Here is a 13,028-nt window from a genome sequence, read left to right on the forward strand (position 1 = left end):
TATACATACGTATAATCGGAAAAAAATAGATTACTCCCAAAATATTGACAAATATGCATAAAGCATACGATGATCATACTAAGCTTCTAACCAAATATTTTTCATCTCTGTTTTGTTATAAAACCGTAATATGCTCTAAAAATTGAATCGTATTTGCATCAAAACTAATTTAAAACCCGCATAAAAACTAAAAGACTTGGCTGCAAAGCTGACAGTCCAGCAAAAACCAAAACGGATTTTCAACACAATCTCCCTAAATATAAAGCTTGTTATCGTTTGCATCAACGCGGCTTCCATCTGATTGGTTCATAATAGGTTTTATAGCACGTAAAAATCTGTGAACCTTCGCAAATCATTTGCTCCACAATATGGTGTATTATTTATGGAGTATGAGGAAATTTCCTATAACATATGATGTAGCAAAGCTCCCGTAGAAATGACTGACAGAGTACCTATATTATTATGAGCTGTTCTCGGAATTACGTGCGTGTTGTTTGAATCTAATTAAGGTTTCTAATTAAGCATAGAATATTTATTTAAGTCAGAAACATTTATTATTCGTAGGCTGAATGTAGTTAATAGGGTTTTAGTGCACACGCACAAGGGTCGAGTTGAGATTGCATGAATTAATAGTGCGAGTGAGCAAAACATATATGTCGGAGCAAATACGGCAGTTCTCCTATTATAAAATGAAATGATTAAACACCTGAGGTAAAACTACCTGCATCTTCAATAGAAAAACAAGTGCACGTGCGCCGGTCCTATAAAAAGGGCCGTACTGGCGACATCGGGACATTACTGCTCGAGCTGTGGAACAGTGCGGACCTCCTTAGGACGTCGTTATGCTGCCCGAAGAATAAACGAAGCTCAACAATTCTCGTGTGGTTTGCTTTCGAAGGTTTCATCGAGTCATTTATCAACATCATAACAATAATTATGACGTCAGCGGTGCTGACGTCACGCCTTTTAAACTGTTACTCCGTTATATATATATATATATATATATATATATATACATACATATATATATACATACATATATATATACATAACAATTAAAATATTGTACAAAATATGCGTTTTCAAGAACTACCTATGTTTAATTATCTAATCGTGAAAATAAAGGATTATGTTGGATTAAAACCACTAGATAATAATCCCTTATTTTAAATTACACTGGTCTGCAAAAAAAAAATTTTTTGCCCTCCTTCTTATTATTGTGATGGTTTATTATATACTTGATACTGCTAAAAAGGAATATAGTTTTGAAAATTATGTATCACATACAGTTTTTTTGTAATGGAATTTATAAAGAAAACTCCTTTTTTATTTGTAATTGAAATCGTAACTTTAATAATTGTGAGAATATTACATATAATTGGTATCAAATATTTAAAAACAATCTATCTTATTCTAATACGCAGTATAATGTAGTATTTTACTTCGTAGTTTTCATATTTTCCATCAGTGTTTCACGGCGAATTAACCAGCAAAAGTCAGCAAGCATTGCTTCTGACCATTTCCCATTATAACGTCTCTCTATGTATATGTCTTTTGAACAATATTTTTTTTATTCCTATTTTTTCTCGTAAAGCCCTTTATCTCCGTTATACCAAAATAACAATCATCATTATCTTGATTCTGGGGTTCACTCCAAACCACAGGTGTTTTAAGTGGCATGGACTTCCTTCACACGAACCTCGTAGCGTTCTTGAACAAGTGTTGCAACATATTTTCGGAAGCTAATTTTTTTTTCCTTTCGTCAACTAGAAACCCAAAATAACCTTTGTACGCAGTTTTGATTAGGCCTGATATTTTATTTTGTTGTGATTTTACAACAAATTCACCACTTACGTCGCAAAATACGTTTGGTGAATTTTTGCAAGTTCTTGGCATTTTGTACCTACAACAAAATTAAATTAATTTCAAAATGTGAATATATATAAGCTCTATGTTTTAGAATACTTATTAATTTTCACTACACATATCAATATAATTTGTTACTTACCAAAATACGTTGAATAAAACGAAAACAATCACTTATTTTTTTTTTAACCAACTGAGCGCCACGGAGTTGCTTTCCAAACTGCGCAAGCGCGTGTAATTGTTCAAAAACAATGCGAGACAATATCATTCTATCTCTCTCTAACACAGTAAACCAGTTTTGCGTGGACAAATGCGATATAAGCTGATTGAAGCAGAGTTATAAGCAGTGTTAGTACAAAAAATATGAGAGAAAAACAGGAATTATAAGAAGTAATAAAAAATCCTTAAAAAAAAAACTATACGTGTCAGCAAAAAATGGAAATCAGATTTGGATTCAGCACGTTTAACTCTTCATAGAAATCTATTTTTTATCTAAAGGAGGATTTTGTTGCAGACCAGTGTTATCAAAATAAATTTGACTATAGACGTATACCTATAATATCTTAATGTATCACATGCTACGTCTAAAATACCTATATATCAGACAACGTGAAGTATATTTAGCAACAGCGCTTCTCAACCAATATCTTAATAAGACGACACACTAATCCTGTAACATAGAACGTGACAGAAAAAGCGTCTCAAAGATGCCTAATAAACGCGTTTTCCGTTTAATGAATATACCATTACCGGGTCGCTAGAGTAAATAGAGGAATGGATCCTAAGAGCGGGTCGCAGCTGCTTCCCGCCGGATTATGTTGGTGGAATTCAATAATCTCCGTAGGACCATCTGAGGAGGGTCATTTCAACTTTTTTCAGGGTGAGCGAAGAACTTCTGAGGGCTTGATAATCAACTTTGTGATGCCTCCGTAATTGAGTTCGTATCACGCGTGGTTGCGATGGATCGACTTATCTTGTTAATCCGTTACGTAAATTATATTATCTTGTAAATATCTTTTCATATTTTTGGTATATTCTTATATAGAAATAATACAGGAACATGCAAACCACCCGTAATCAATGAGTATCTATAATCGACCGCAGATCTATAGAGTACCTGAAGTCGGTCACAGATTCGCTGTTAGCTAGAACTAAGTAGGAACGCGTCTTTTAAAATGTTTCTCTTGTAATTTTTTCTACCTTATCGAATAAAGCAAACTGCAGTACTTAATACTGTAATAAGTCAGAAATAGATGTGGTGATAGTGCCTCGGGAGTGGCAATGTTTTATTATTTTAGTATATATTGTTTATTATTTATATAATTTCAAAATTATTACGTCAAATACAGTCATAATAAAACAAATTACGTTTTTAGCGTAATGACCAAATAAACGAAGAAATAAGCTGGTATTAAAGCTTATAAAATAAAAATAATTTTGAAGGCTACTTTTATCTATTTGTATAAATAAGGTAAAAAGTCTCTAAGAATTCGACACAGATTTTCCTTTTATTTCATTTCCAATTTTAATAAGCACATCGTTGTAACATTCGCTCTGTAATAACAGAGTATAATGTTTCATACTAATGAACTATCGTGTTCTCATAATGGATTTCTAACCATTTATTTTCATTATGATAGTCCCTTATGCCTAGAAGGGATTACTTGTCCGCAACGTTTCAAGTTTAAATGTTCTGAAATTTAAGCGATGGTATGAAGGTAATTAGTTTCATAATGATAAATTGGTTTTCGTAAGTTCCATTTGAAATGTTTCTGAGTAATAAAATGTCCACGCTTAATATGTGATCCAGATACATATATTTACTTTTCTGAGGCCAGTATGTTCGAAAGATATGAAAATCTTCTCAAAGTAGGAAAAACCCTACAAGTACTTTTTAAAAGTTTCTAAGCGAATATAATATATTTCTCCCGATCGGTAGTGGTCACTGCCGCCTATCGACATTTATAATTAACCTCGAAATGTAACGTCAAAATAACGGTTTTTTTTTAAAAAATAAATAATAATCTGACTTTCACCTGTTTGCTACTAAACAAACAAAAAAGAAAAAGTTATTATGTTAAACTAAAGAAAAAACATGTTTTTAACGATTTTCTCTTAGCCTTATAATGATAATTATAATAGAAAATTAAAATAATGAAATAAATTATTTCTACTTGCATTTTATTAAGACGTTACGTCATTAAATTTTAGGTTTTTAATATGAGAACGTTTGTCACTGTCAATTTCCTTGAATGACGTAGCTTTTCGATAAAATATTATTTTAAACGATGATAAGCTAAGATTACCCTCTGAATTTCAACTGTAATGCCTTTTTATAACATTCAAAAATCAATTGGGACTAACTATAATTCTACTTAGTATGTTTTGTATTCAATAGAAATTTATTATCACTTGTTAGAGGTAAATGTTAGAGGATAATTGTTAGAAATCTTTCAACCCTGAGATATTGTAAAAAATGAATAGGTATATGAAGATAATTTTGCAACTTAAATAAATACGTGTGATATATGCGTGGCATGGGCACACGCACGAGATACAAATTGACGACAATCAAACCGGGAATCTTCATAATCAATAAGCAAAATGATTACTAGGCTGCATTAATTGCTAGACTGCATGTAATATTACTTTAAAAAGTTAAGTTCCTACTTTAAATATTACATTCATACCGTATTACTGCCCACAAAAATATAATCGCATATTATTAAGAGCCTTGTGATTCCAAACAGTAATTTGCAAACTGTCAGAACAATGTAAACGCATGGTGGAATCCGTGTAATTATACTTCAGAACAAGATTATACTATTATGTGCTTTATGTACTCCTGCGGTTAAATATTTTGTTCAATAATATTTGTGATACTTAAATATTATATTATTAACATACTTTTACGGATTAAATTATTCAGCTTTTTTTTTAATTTTCCTTTCATTTTAAGGCGTTTCTTTTCAAGGTAGTGCATATATTTAAAATATTATTTTATCGTAATTGATAATTTTATTTCGGCTATATTCGTAACATGAAACTGCGACTGCAGAATAATATAACATAAATGAATTATTACTGAGGTATGTATTGAAAAGATAGTTCACATGATTTCAGAAAATAGTGGCAATTTTGTTTTTGTAAATACAGCACAGTACAGTGATAAAATGTTTCTGGGAAAATATATCGACATTATATATGAATTTTATACGTGGTTTTAAATGAATAAAGGAGCGATGTTGTATTGAATCATAATATCTATCTAGCCTTATGAAAGTCTATTAAGGTAAAAGAATTGAAATATACAATGAGTGAGATTTTTCCTATGGCATAGAAATAGGTGGTCGACCTGATGTAGATATATAGGCCAACGCGGTCCATATACTCTTATGTAATATCTGTAATTTACCCCCAGAACGCCGCATATAGGACTGAAGTCCTGTAATTTCCATCTTTTCTATCCTACCTAATGATATATGCCACAGATGCATTGCTATCTCTGAAAATTAAGCCCGATAAAATTGACACTACTTTTATTATACACTAATAGGATATGCCTATTTTGGTCTAAAAGTTATTTAATCGTTTTTATTATTATATTAATCAATCACAAATTTACAAGTAGCGCGTCATTCTACTTGACCAAACACCCAACGAATTACGGATGGTGTGTAAATATTTGTCTCGACGAGACTCTATTGCCATACATGTTAGGATACCGGTAACTCTAGTCCAAACTCATCTCAACAGAGCGTACATACATTACCTGCTCTTAAAAACAAAGTTTTCAATGGTATGTGAAGTGACTATGGCCTATTATTAATTATTCAAACGTTTAGATATTATTAATCAATCACGAAGTTTCAAGCTTATCCTATTATGCTTGGACATATGGAGGGTGTGTTATATATTGGCCTTAACTACCATAGTAAGGCATTCGCCTTAATCAAAATTATGAAGAAGACATCCGACCCTGCACCGCCGCCGTGCCGTGGGAACGCTGACTCCGCACCACCGCTCCGTTTCCATCGTATAGTCCCGAACGTGGGAATTCACTCTGGGCGCTAACATTGCCCCAGCAGGGATAGTCAGTTATAATTTAGGTTAGATTTAATCCAAAACATGTAACATTCTGTTTTGATTAAATACTTTTATATAAGTAATTAGGTCTTTCTGTATCCTGGCTGCTGCATCCCGACGCATTATATAACTGGTGTGTAAATATTTATCCAGGCGAGACTCTACAGATACCGGTAACCCTAGTCCAAACCATCTCAACAGAGCGGGCATACATTACCTTAAATCGTGCAAGCCTTCGGGGGCATCGTAAATGTTATGCTTTGCCTGACTGTTCAGAATTACCTTGTACAATTCTAGTTTGTTTGCTTTGTGAACTTCGTGCAAGTTTCATGTCTGTTTTGTTCGTAGAACAGGCGTAGCGTTGTACGGGTACATTTAAGTTTTTCTCATAAGCATGTGTTTTTTCTTAAAATCGCAAATTTTTCTTTATTTATGTCGAACGGATTGTGTTAATATATTTTATTTCTTTATATTATTATTTTTTAACTTGTTCAAGTGTTGTACACGTGTGTAATTTTTTCGACACCAGAGTCATGTCAAAACTATGCCCCTACTAAGTCAGAAACTTTGAAAAGGGTAAAAGCACAATTGTTTTATCTTTTACTCACAGACCTGTATCTCTGCGGGTAAAATATAGAAATATAAACCCCATCCCAAGTACAATCAAATACAGCGGAAACAGTCTAGTTACGGTAAGCATAAACTGCGTTTGGGGTAAGGCATTACAAAGAGAGAATACTATTATATCCCTCCTGCAGCAGCAAACATATAATTGTTTGCTACTGCAGGAGAACATTATTATCTTTTGTTACGCTTTAACTTTGTTATTTTAAGCTTTACCTTAGTTCTACATTGCTTATCGTAATTATTTCTATTTCTGAAAGATAATCGCAATATTTGTGAATATGTTACCCATTTACATTTCAAAAATGTCCTTAATGTATTTATTTGTATGTTAATTATATTAAGCACTATTTTAAAAATCTTAATAATAATGATGTTGTTAGTTACTTGAAGGCAGCCTTAATAAAGTTTAATTAATCTTAAATACGAATCATAATAATATCTTTATAAAAAAACAAGTGTCCTCAATATCTCCATATATTGAGTCTGAAATGTGTATGTAATATATTTTATTGTATTTCATATTATATTTGAAGTAAGCGGTTTAGTAAAAATCTATTCACGTGGAACTGAAATAACCACAATGAATCCTAATCCGCGGTCGTATAAAAATAAAATTTAAATTTACAATCGTTTGAAGGTTTACGTATTCAAAGCGCAATAGTCGCAAACATTTTCGTCATATTGGTCGAATAAATTTGTGGGCGGCATTCAAATCACGTGTGCGATAAGGGCCACCGCTTCTAGCAGCTTACACCGACTTCACAGTATAGCAGTCGCTCAGTTCCCGACTGCAGACGTGACTTGGTATTCACGTCACGACGTGAACTGCGTCACGTGCCACTACGCCCGGAGATATTTGCATCCTACCGCGTCTCTTCACATTAACTGTCGTATTGTTTATGGTATTTATGGAACGGAACTTTCTAGAATCTTTTCTGTAATGTAACTTCTTTACAAAGTATGTGATAGTTGTGAAATTATTGTCTCTGCTACGGAGCTTCGCGAATAAAGATTCGCATAACTCATATGCCACATTCTTTTGAAGTCCGCTGGAGCAAACTCGACAGTAATTCATACTCCGATCGTCGTGAACGTCGCAATAAAACGCCGAGTCATAGTTAGCAAACGCGGTCAGCTTAAACCAAAAAAAGAACCAGTGATAGCAAAATCATTTCATAAACAGTCGAGATAAAACTTGTCCTATTTGAAACACATTTGCAGTGGAAAATATTGTCCACAGAATGTCATAAATATTTTATCTTGTTATTTTATATATCCAGACGAATACGAATTATGTTCTTTACTAAAAACACAAATGCATCAGAAACTATACAAAGTTATACATAAAGAAATACCTTGGTACCCATGTTATATATTGGCCTTAACTACCATAGTTAGGCATTCGCCTTATACAAAATTATCAAGAAGTCATTCGATCCTGCACCGCCGCCGTGCCTTGGGAACGCTGACTCCGCACCACCTAAATTATAACAAATCTAACCTAAATTATAACTAACTATCCTAAGTGACTTGCTGGGGCAACGTTAGCGCCCAGAGTGAATTCCCACGTTCGGGACGGATGATGGGAACGGAGCGGTGGTGCGGAGTCAGCGTTCCCACGGCACGGCGGCGGTGCAGGATCAGATGACTTCTTGATAATTTTGTATAAGGCGAATGCCTAACTATGGTGGTTAAGACCAATATATAACACCCACAGGATTATTGATAAACAAACAGCTGAGACACAACACAAAATGAAATACTTGGGTATACAAATATACCTTACGCACACTTCACTTTTAAAATAACAGAAATTAGGAGAAGATAGACAGGTAGACTGAATTGAAAATGCAGTATTTTATTTTTTGTACCAGTACGATGTACGAATACCCATTCAATTTTAGCTCGTTTAACTGAAATATTTTCTTACAATTCCAAAGTCAAGTGGGACAACGAATGTTGGCAAGGATTACAACAAAGTTATGAAGCTTGTTTGTTTTCAATCAAGAGTTATGTTGACAATACATAAAGTATGTAGTTTGGAACGAAGAGCGGGATGATAATATTTCATACACAAATATGTGTGTTGTTATAGAGGTTCCAACAAACTCAACAAAGAAAGTTACCTGAAGGTGCCATCCATTACATCTCAAAATATGATAAAGCTAGTGCGATAGCTGCAATTAAGTTGTTAAAGAATATCGTATTTTAAAATTATGGTATCATCATAGCGTGAAATATATTTCAGGTTAAGTCGCAAAATTAAAACAGATCATGAATGTAAATTCCACAATTTAGTAGAATCTAACGTCATCTTATATGTTTAAATCCGATGAGTTGTTTGGGCTGTAGGGGATGCCAAAGAACGTTGTATGTATATTACATACGCTCGAAAAACATTAGCCTCGAGAAAGAATAAATATTCGTCACCAAATAATGTCCTAAATATGATATGAAATTAAAAAAAAATACTCAACATCCGAACTAATGTCGGTTTAAGCGCTGTCAGATTCTAGTTCAGTTCTAGTTTGAAGATAAAAAGCCATTTTATGTTTCGATATATGTCTATCAAGCTGTCTACGAGATCTTAGAGCAAAACTGATGTTGACGGGACTTTCACCTGATGTTCAATTTCACATGTGACATAAAGAACTTTATTCTCAGAAAATGTCTAGGTTTTCTGCGTCAAAACTTGTTAAGATAGAAAATTCACAACGAAGTCTTCGCCGTAAGCTTCTATAATGAGCATGGATTTTTTGAACTATGATCACACGACTACGATGTCACTGCTACACATGGACATTTGTAATTGAACTCAGCTAAGATGGTAATTATACATCGGGTAGGCTACAATTGAGTTGCTGCTCCTGAGAAATAAGATGAAACGTTTTCTATACGTGTCTTACATTAACCACACTTACACGAGAAAATTTAATATAGTCCTCAGGAAAAGCTATATATCCGTGATCGATTTCCGATGTTAATTCTATTTGGGGTTGACTGTACATGTGTACGGAAAGTAAAAACCACTTAATATGCTTATTTGGTACTTAAATTATATAAAAAGGTTCAAAATACTTAGGCTATTTCCTGACACATTATACTATACCCTTACGACAAATCGACCACACGACAGATGCACCAGCAAACATGGATGAACTATTCCGGTATTTGCGGTCGAATAAATCTTTGTAACATGCTGTAGACACATGCAAATGGTGGCTAGAGAGCCATTTATTGGGTGTGCAAGAAACTATCTAGATCTATCTGATTGTATAGATTCTTATAAGGTCGCGTGTAGATTGAAGTGTCTTTCTTACTGTGTTCACGGGTTGATTTAAGATGAAATATGATCGTAGCATATTGCTTTGAAGAGCGTGGTAAGGGAAATATTTCATATGGGGCGTTCCAACTTAGTCCTCAGGGTTAGCAAAAATTCATTAAAAAAAGTGGACACTGGACATTTTTTTGAACGTCAACTAACCAACATCGCTTCAGGTGTGTCGCTATGGAGAAGAAGCTTCATTCAAGCTCAAAACGCACCATACATGTGCCTAGTAAAATAAAATATAGTTCCCAAAACCAAAAAACACGCTTTTATGATAAATCACTACGAAACTAGGAAAAAGTGTGGGGTGCTTTTCGAAAACTGATAAGTGGAGCTCCCCACGCTTTTTTCACAATTATACTATTTACTGTTCCTTAATTGATTCCTAGATTGAAAATTATTTTCTGCTTTTTAGTTGATTTTATCATAAAAGCGTGTTTTTTTAGTTTTTTGAACTATATTAATTTTGTAAATTTTTAGTATTTGTTGTTATAGCGACCATAATTATGCATTGTCTGTAAAAAAATCATGTATCTATCTATTACGGTATAAGAGATAAAGCCCTGTGACTCACGAACAGACAGCGGAGGGTTTCGTTTTACCCTTTGAGTACGGAATCCTAAAAATCATTCTACAAGATGGCATTATAGATATGTTTCAGTGCATTTGAGTTATAGGGAAATAACATTATTATTTTTCAAAACTAACAATCTATCTAGTAACTTGGCGTGAACTTTCTCTAAGGCGCTTTCTCTCGCCTCGAAAATCGTTAATCCTGGGTATGTTGATAAGGATAATGGTACAAAATTATTAAAATCGTGTATTGTCGTCGGTTTTTAATAATTTTTCAAAAATTTGAATTAACCTGAACGTTCAAAGTGGATAGAAATCGGGTTAAAAGATTCCGTTACTCTGTTACGTACATGCTTACATACATACTAAGATAATAAAAGCGTGGTAATAATTAAAAAAAAAAACATATTTTCAAATATATGTTATTTGGATTAAAATGTAGGTCTTCAGCTCAAAAGTGTAGAATCATAACAGAAACTTATCAACTGTTCTAAAAGTCACCATAATGGAATTAAATTGACACTTAAATAAATTTGTTTACTTAGCAACGTGGTTCTAAATAGGTAACCTTCTTCCTCCATATTTTTTGATTACAAGGAAATTAATCATTCAATTTACGAATGATATAAATTAATTTGAGACCGCGATACCTTACTTACTACCTTAATTCTTTTGGAAGTAAAAGTTCTTTAAACGCGCTTTCCATATTTTTCCCAAGTAGATCCTTGGTAACGATGGGGTATAACGTTTTTGTTGTCATATAAATTAAGAAGTAACGGAGGTGGGCTGCATACCTCATAGCTAATGGTCACTACTGTCCATATATATTTGTAACTAAATCAATTTAGAATAGCGGATAGATTTTGAAGGTGGTAGAACCCTTTGTGGTTCGACTCCGGCGGCACCACCGCCACACCTATTCTACCTAATAACAGCAGTGTTAGGCGCTGCTGTGTTCCGTTTTGAAGGGTGTGGTAAGGGAGGCATATTTTTCCAAGGCGTTCCAGCTTTATCCTCAGGGGTAGCGGCGCATCTGTGGCCGACCTCAGGTAGGAATATTACTAGTATACTAGTAGGAATACGACCGACTTAATACTTAATAGCATTGATTTCCGCAAAGTAACGCCTGATACAATTAACTATCTAAAGAGATGATACCTATATCATCTCTTTAGATAGTTAATTGGTAATTGGTACACTAGGGTGTATACCAAATTGTGGATTTTATAATTTATTTTTAAGTATTATGATTGTCACATTCTAGGAAGCAAAAACAACATTATCTTACTTATTTCAACGACACGCCCTTTAACTCTCAAACATGAGTACATAAGCTTGTAAGCATATAATACTCACGTCTGGAGCAGTAGAAGCGCAAATGTATTATTATGAAAACGTTTCCGCTGTTAAGGATTTCGTGTGCTTTGTGTTTGTCGTTAGGGAGTGACGGGTTTCTTTTGAATCCATTCGTAATGTACAATTTTCACCTCCATACTATGAATGTTTGTTTTACGATAAAATATGTTTATCGAGGTAAATACTGTATAAAATCTCATATTGGATAACGGTATTCTTGTTAATATAAATGTTATTAATAAATGGGTTCCTTGTATTTAAATTACATGTTAAGTTAATTGTGTTATATCAGCTTTGCGACTAAAACTGAAATAGTCTTTAAATAGTTCATGAAGCTGTAAAAAGGTAAAAAATACCGAAATTAATTTGAGGTAGGTACAAAAGAGAAACGATGAGTTAACTCCTGGATAGAGTTTTATTTATTGTTCTCGAGTAATGTTATATTTGTTACCCTCTCCAACCTTAAACTGTATTTTCTTTCTTTCGTCAGATATTATAACCACTTCTTAGATTTAGAAATGATTTCCTTGAAGTCCTAAGTTACAATTTTATTCGTCAAAAAGTGGCACAAATAGATGAAAAATAAATTGTAGTTTTCAGCCGTTTCGGTGCTCAATTACATTGCTAAAATGATATAATGACCTTATACTGAATATAGGCATCCGTAATAAATACTCTTATAAAAGGTTATACGCATTACACATATTGAACTGGAGTACTGTGGGAATACTACACATATTATAAGGCAATATGTGAGTGATGACTCTAATTGCCTCACGTCAAGCGATCCATCATTTGTAGTAGAAATGACGTTACACGTGACATGTTACTGTTACCTCCATGTCATGTCATGTTATACAGTTGTCATGCACTTTGTAATACTGTTGACGTAGTTGTAAGCGGTAATTGATAGTGTGCAACTGTGATCGACCTTAATTATTACTCTTAACCTATAGTTATAAATAAGAAGTGATTATCTTAGTCCTCAGAAGTGGAAAATCTTTAGAGAATGGCTTTTGGTAGAATCCGTTCCCTATGGGGTTATAAATGTCTATGGACGACAGTGACCATTTACCATCAGGTGGACTGCTTGCTCGTTTACCACTTACAAAGACATGTTATTCAGAAATGTTGTTCTCGAAACCAACCAAAAACAAGTCTAGTGTTTTCGTAGAACCGACTTTAAGCCAAT

At 33.5% G+C, this 13,028-nt stretch overlaps 1 long non-coding RNA gene across 1 annotated transcript; it reads right to left on the reverse strand.

The window, feature by feature from the left end:
• Window positions 1-1,322: 1,322 nt before the first annotated feature.
• Window positions 1,323-2,281, reverse strand: LOC140744277 (uncharacterized). Its single transcript, XR_012102541.1, has 2 exons — window positions 2,009-2,281; window positions 1,323-1,903 (listed from the first exon to the last, which is right to left on the reverse strand). It is a non-coding gene; the product is annotated as an uncharacterized LOC140744277 (long non-coding RNA).
• Window positions 2,282-13,028: the final 10,747 nt, after the last annotated feature.

This window comes from Epargyreus clarus, unplaced genomic scaffold (genome assembly GCF_041222505.1).
Source record: "Epargyreus clarus isolate Ecla_fem2 unplaced genomic scaffold, WU_Ecla_fem_2.2 ptg000008l, whole genome shotgun sequence".
NCBI lineage: Eukaryota > Metazoa > Arthropoda > Insecta > Lepidoptera > Hesperiidae > Epargyreus > Epargyreus clarus.